Raw genomic sequence first — 7216 nt, 5'->3', positions numbered from 1 at the left:
ATTGAAGGTCCTGTGGAACTCGGCGTGGCCGAGTATCATGGAGAGTTACCCATAGTGGAGGCATTCACAGCGGAAAGACTCAACATTTCGAATTTAGTGAGGGATTCCTTAGAACAAGCTTAACAAAGGCAAACCAAATATGTGAACCAAAAGCATCGAGTGTAAGTGACTAATTTTTTCATTCTACTTTATTCACTTAACCACACCTCCAACCACTTGGAGGAGTCTCACTTACAGCCTCCAGAAGTCCTATTCCGAACTTGGGATTGCTAGCCCTAAGAACGGCATCCCCGCAACTCAACCTTTGCATTTGGTCCAAGTGCTCCATATGTCTGATCCTATGACCGACACCCCAAGGTACCACTAACATATCAGCCTATTACGCTAAGGCCATGCCCCTTCACCTTGGTCACACCGGTGGTTTAACACCATCTGCATCATAGTCCTGTCTCTCAAAAACTAGGCTATCCATCCATGAGTGATCATCCCAGATCCACTTTTTAGCATCTTTAGGATGCCCGCAGGCATGGGGAATACCCTTCCCTAACATCCTCTTTCCAGTCCCCACCAAGTCCCTTTCTATCCATGGCCATATTCACCAACACTGCCATTGGATCAAGGCCCACAGGCCTGACCACTAAGTCCCATGGTCCTCTGGGATTTCCTCCTCATATGACTATATCCTTGGTCTCTACACCAAAGGATTGCTCCTCTTCCTTTTCACAGTCTGGGACTTTGGGACAACATCTCGGAACATTGTGGCCTTACGCGAGCCTTGTGGGTACTCTCCCTGCCTTCCACCTTTGTGTGCCCTAGCCATGGGCTTAAAGCAAGGTTCCGTTGAGCCACGCCAGGTATCCAAATAGGTAGTGTCACCCATACTTGGATTGGGAACATCGACCATTCGATCTCCCGAGGGAACTAGAGCCGGCTCTTGAACACTCCACCAAGCTACCTCGTTTGTCAGTCCGTATTCACTCTAGCCTTGGACTTCTCAATGGTTATTTCATCACCCAACAACTGAGTATGGCCTTTCTAGCCAAATTGGCTCCACTGGGATCCAACCCCCACACTCTCCCTATTATACTTTTGGAAGCCTTCTTTGCCCCCCCCCCCGGGGGGACGATCGCTTTGGGCTTTCACTCAACAGCCTGCATTAGTATTCGGACTCGGACTTGGTCTCAGTCTCGGCCTTAGACTCGGACTTGGTCTCGGTCTCGATCTCGGTGATCTCGGTCTCAGTCTCGGTCTCGGTCTTGGTTCCATCTCGGACTCCATCTCGGGTCCATCTTAGACTCCATCTCGGGTCCATCTTAGACTCCATCTCGAGTCCATCTCGAACTCCATCTCGAGTCCATCTCAGACTCCATCTCGGGTCCATCTCAAACTCTATCTCAGGTCCATCTCAGATTCCATCTCGGACTCCATCTCAGGTCCATCTCAGACTCCATCTCGGGTCCATCTTAGACTCCATTTTGGACTCCATCTCGGGTCCATCTCAGACTCCATCTCGGACTCCATCTCAAGTCCATCTCGAACTCCATCTTGGACTCCATCTCAGACTCCATCTTGGGTCCATCTCAGGTCCATCTTGGACTCCATCTCGGACTCCATCTTGAGTCCATTTCGGACTCCATCTCAGGTCCATCTCGGACTCCATCTTGGGTCAATCTTAGATTCCATCTCAGGTCCATCTTGGACTCCATCTCGGACTCCATCTCAAGTCCATCTCGGACTCCATCTCGGGTCCATCTCAGACTCCATCTCGGGTCCATCTCGGACTCCATCTCGGGTCCATCTCGGACTCCATCTCGGGTCCATCTCAGACTTCATCTCGGACTCCATCTCAGGTCCATCTCGGACTCCATCTCAGACTCCATCTCAGACTCCATCTCGGGTCCATCTCGGGTCCATCTCGAGTCCATCTCGAACTCCATCTCAGGTCCATCTCAAACACTTCCACGTGTCATGTGTTGGTCCTCTTGTGTCCCTTTTCTAGAGCCTCACTTATTGCTCACTTCGTGCTTGTTCCTTGAGCAATTTGTTGGGAGTTCCACTCCCGCTCTCGACCTTTCAAGTCGGAGCTTTTAGTCTAAATGTGTTACGCTTGTTTGGCTTTCATTTTGGTCACCACCCTGTGGTGCCCTTTCGGCTCCACTTTAGGGCTTAGGGATTTGTGTCTCACACTGGGATATAGAGTTCCAACCTGGGGAGAAGGTGTGGCTGAACACCAAGAACCTGAGCCTACCAAGTGGGATTAGCCGAAAGTTGACTTAAAGGTAAAATGCATGTATTCCTAGAAATGAATTAATCTTGAGTTCCTTAAGCAGGTTCACGGGGCCTTACGAGATTGAGGCATGAATTGGTAGGGTGGCTTACTACATCTGACTTCTTCGAGAGATGGGGAAAATGCACCCTATGTTCCATATAAGCTTATTTAAGGCATACTTTGAGGATCCACTTTGAAAGGACCAAGTAAGACCTTTACTTGAGGTTATCAAAGGGGAAGAGAAATACAAAGTCGAAGCCATCCTTAATGTGCACAAAAGCAAGCGACAAGGACACAAGGTGAGGGAGTTCCATGTGAAGTGGAAAGGATTTCCGCACTACGAAGCAACATAGGAACCAAAGGAGAACCTAGCGAACATACGGGATCTAGTGGAGGAATTTTTGCAAGATAAAACTCTATGTACTTATGCAAAATTCAATTAAAGAATCTATTTTAAAAAATTGAGCAATGGCGTATGTTGGGACCTGAAGGCACGCTGAAGGTAAGCTAATTAGCATGGGTTAACTAGGTTAACCAGGCGTAGGGAACTACACCCGACTCCCTGCGAGGATATCAAACCCGTAAACGTACTCTATAGAGGTTGGGTTCAAGTCCCAACCCTCTAGTAAAGCAAGGTTGGGTTCAAGTCCTAACCCCATACTAAGGCGAGGTGAGGGGAGGGGTATAAGGACACTTATATTCCGTTGTCATGGGCTTTTGGTCAGGGAGGCTAACTTAGGCACACCGCTAAGTGGGGGATGCCCCCGAAGACATGGTCAACAAGTTGTAGGATTAATAATAGGCGTTTGATGTGGGTATCGAACTTCTTCTATGGGTGGTGGAGTTGTAAGGAACCAACTCCCCGAGGTGTTGAAGGCTAAAAAATCCCCGAGTGCATAACCGAAATGATAAAGAATTCATTGGATGAGATTGAGTCTAAGATCGAGTCCAAGACTAACTCTAAGACTGAGTTTGAGACCGAGTTCGAGATCGAGTCCAAGACCAAATTCAAGACTGAGTTTGAGATCGAGTCCAAGATTGAGTTCAAGACCATGTTTGAGACTGAGTTCAAGACCGAGTCCAAAATCTGAGAATGGGTCCGAGACTAAGTTCGAGATCAAGTCCGAGATGGAGTCTGAGGTCGGGTCCAAGATGGAGTTTGAGATGGAGTCCAAGACTGAGTCCGAAGTTGAGTACGAGATCAAGTCCAAGACTGAGTCCGAGTCCAAGATCAAGTTTGAGACAAAGTTCAAATACTAATATAGGTCATGGGGTGAAAGCCCAAAGCATGTCTCCTAAGGGGGGGGCTACTGGGGGTTCCAAAAGTATAGTAGGGATAATGAGGTCCAGGAACCAATCTTGAAGGAACTCTTCAAATGTGCTTCCAAATTGACTTGAGGTTGAGATTGAGGCCGAGGGGCCTTGGGTGGGAGTGAGCATGGACTTGGGTGGTGCCGGAGGGGCCACCCAAGGAAGTGCTCAAGAGCAGCTCTCACTCCTGGAAGGGAAACCGACTGCAATGCTCCCGACTCATGTAGAATGGTGCCCCACTTAAATACCTTGCAGCTCATTACTCGTCACCCTTCCTAGGGGCTTGGGCCTTCCCTTTGGGATGGAAGGGGGGGGGTAGAGGTACTCATATTGGGCCGTTAGGCCATAGTGTTTCCCATGGTGTTTCAAGGGGTTCACTTGGCACTAGTTCATCCAGTATCTACTTTCCAAGCTTGTTTTTATAATAAGAGGTCTTCTATTCTTTTTTCTGTATTGGTTGATATAGGCTTGAGTTTATCTTCTATTGCTTGGCTTGTTGCCACATATTACCATCTATATTTACATTGTGTAGCAGTGCCAATTTTCATTCTTTATGGCAACAGCTGTACATATGTATGATGAGGCGGGCCTGGTTGTGTGGATAGGTAGTCTCAAGTTTGAGTTGCAATCATTATGGGTAGTGATAAGTCAAGCTTTCGACCTCATCTGTGGTATGGATTGGTTGTGGCGCAATTATACCAAGTGTGAGTTTGAGGCTTTTCCCCTTTATTTCATATTTCTTTATATCTCTTCCATTCCTCTCACTTCTGTTTTTTTTTTATCCTTTTACTTTTACCTTTACTTCCATCACTTTTATCTCTCCATTACTTTTTTATATGTTTCCATTTTGTTCCTCTTTTCTCTTTTCTGATCCCTTCAATGGTTTTTATATTGTAACGGTTGACTAGTTCATGAAGGAGTATGCCGATCTCTTTGAATTTGACATCGTTTGGGGCTAAAATTCCAATACGTCATCTTATTTCAATTGGGGATACTCGTCTAATCAAAGTTTTTGTTCGTCATCAGTCACCCAAAAAGATCAAAATTTTATATGCAAATATTAAGGAGATGTTGGAAAAGGGTGTTATTTGAAAGTTGCAAAGTTCTTATGCTTATGAACTTCATCTTGTGATGAAGCTTAATAGGAGTTTTTATTTCTATATTGATTATCATCTATTAAACGAAGTGACAATCCCAGATATGTACTCTTTTCCTCATACTGTTGATCTTTTTGATCGTCTAAGGAAAAGTCATTGGTTCACTAAGTTAAATCTTACTTTTGGTTATTGGCAAGTACTGATGGCCGAAGACGATATTCCTAAGATTGTTTTTTGTACATTGTTTGGTTTGTATAAGTTCTTGGTGATGCCGTTTCATTTGATAAATGCTTTAGCAACTTTCTAACAAATGATGGATAAAGTTCTCTGTGATATACCAGAGATGATTTTTACTTTATCAAAGATGTCTTAATCCACTCAAAGGGCACATGGGAGGAATACGTCCATGATGTTCCTAAGGTGTTGAATCAACTTCGGGAAGTTGGTTTAAAGGTAAAGCAGTCAAAGTGTGTGTTTGGATCTAAAGATATGACTTATCTTGGATACCATATTTATCAAAGGTTTGCAAGTTGATGCTGAAAAACTTGTTGCTATTCTAAAGTTTCTTACACTGAAGTGTGTGAATGATGTGTAGCACTTCTTGGGCAAAGTGCAATATCTTGGTCATTTTGTTGATCATTTTTCTGATTGCAGTGCACTGTTACAAGTGTTGTTGAAGTCATTAACATTATCTTTCATTTGGTCTGCAGACTGCGAGCGGATATTTGTGGATCTCAAAGAGATATTGACAACTCTTTCAATTTTAATATATCCTAATTACACTTGACCTTTCATTTTGCATATGAATATTTCTGATATTGATCTTGGAGGTGTATTAATGCAAGAGAGCCCGAGTGTGCTTAGTTAGCACCATTCTATTGCATATATTAATCATACATTATAACTAGCAGAGGTGAACTACTCCACTACAAAGAAGGAGTGTTTAGTAGCAGTTTAGGATTTTGAAAAATTTCATGCATATCTACATGGTTCTCAAACGTTACTAAAAGGTGATCATACTATAGTTACTTCATTATTGAAGCAGAAAAACTTGGTTAGTCATATTACTCAATGGGTTTTGAAGCTTTAAATATATGATTTTGATGTTATTCATCAGTTAGGGAGTCCTATAGTTAATGCTGATGCCCTTTCTCGAGCTCCTCTTCCTTTTTCACTCTTTTATCATATTTCTAATGAGTTTGTTACTCCTGCATATATGAATTTTTTAAATAAAGATTCCATGCCATCAATGGTTGCTATATTTGATGTTTAGTGTCCACAAGGTGTAGAACAAGATTTACATTCTTTTGATGAAGTTCACGAGGCCTAAAAGATTGAGTTATAGATTGAAGGCTTTGCAATAGATTTGAGAATCCTGCATCACTTGTTGACTATTTGCCCTCTTGGCATTTACATTCTCAATATTGCCTTGAGAATGGTCTTTTTTATTTTGTGGGGATGGATTTTGATGATCATTTACGGCTAATGGTGTCTTCGATCTTTATTCTATGCTTTCTCCATGACTACCATAATTCTTCTATTTTAAGTGGGTATATGGAACATTGTTGTATGACTAAGAAGTTGTATAGGTTTTTTATTGGCTAGAGATGCGATGTGATATTATCCAATATGTGTATAGCTGTGTTTGGTACTAAGCTCATAATACTCCCTCTCATATTACGAAAAGATGGTTGGAGTTAATTACAATTTCCCATCCGTTTGAGTTTGTTTATTATTGGTAATGAATATATCAATATTGTTTCTGACTACTTGACTCATTGGGTGGAAGTTAACATTCTTACTAGTGCATTTGCCACTGCTATTAGTTAGTTCCTCCTTAATTGAGTGATGTTCCAACATTCCTATTTAAAATGGATTCTTTTGGATAATTATCCCATATTTATGGCTGAGGCTTTTCACGTTTTGATGTTTTAATTGGGGATGTACCACACTTTCACAAGTGTTTATTATCCACAGTTAGATGGTTTGGTGGAATAGCTCATTCGGACCTTCAAATGGATGATTGCAAAGTATGAACTTTTAACATTTAAATTGAGATGATTATTTGTTATCTCTTTAGTATGCATATGTCATAGGGGTGTAAAGTTCTATTATTATACATGATTCAATGCTATTGATAGAATTGAGTTTACCTTTGTGATTGCCATAAGTTTCTAATGTTGGGTTTTGGGATTAGTTTTTGACAAGCATCCTTCCACTTGTCTGAGCAGAATTTGCTGAACACCTAGGCCACATACAAGTGGGACAACAATGGCATTATAACCCCTATCATTGTTCATTTGTAAAGTACAAAATGGATAGTTTATTTTCCCAATTTTAAGGTATATGGTTTATTTAAAGGGCCTATTATTCAATAAAAAGGACTATATTAAGTGTTACAATAAATTGGACCACAAGTTTATAAGATTTGGCATAACATCCAATATGCTAATCCTCTAGAAATTATATATATGCAATAACTAAAACACTTCATACAAAAGGATTAGAAACAACTAACACCACTTACAGATTCACCTAT

Source organism: Selaginella moellendorffii, unplaced genomic scaffold, assembly GCF_000143415.4.
Source record: "Selaginella moellendorffii unplaced genomic scaffold, v1.0 SELMOscaffold_94, whole genome shotgun sequence".
Classification (NCBI taxonomy): Eukaryota; Viridiplantae; Streptophyta; class Lycopodiopsida; order Selaginellales; family Selaginellaceae; genus Selaginella; species Selaginella moellendorffii.
This window is presented reverse-complemented; position numbering follows the sequence as displayed.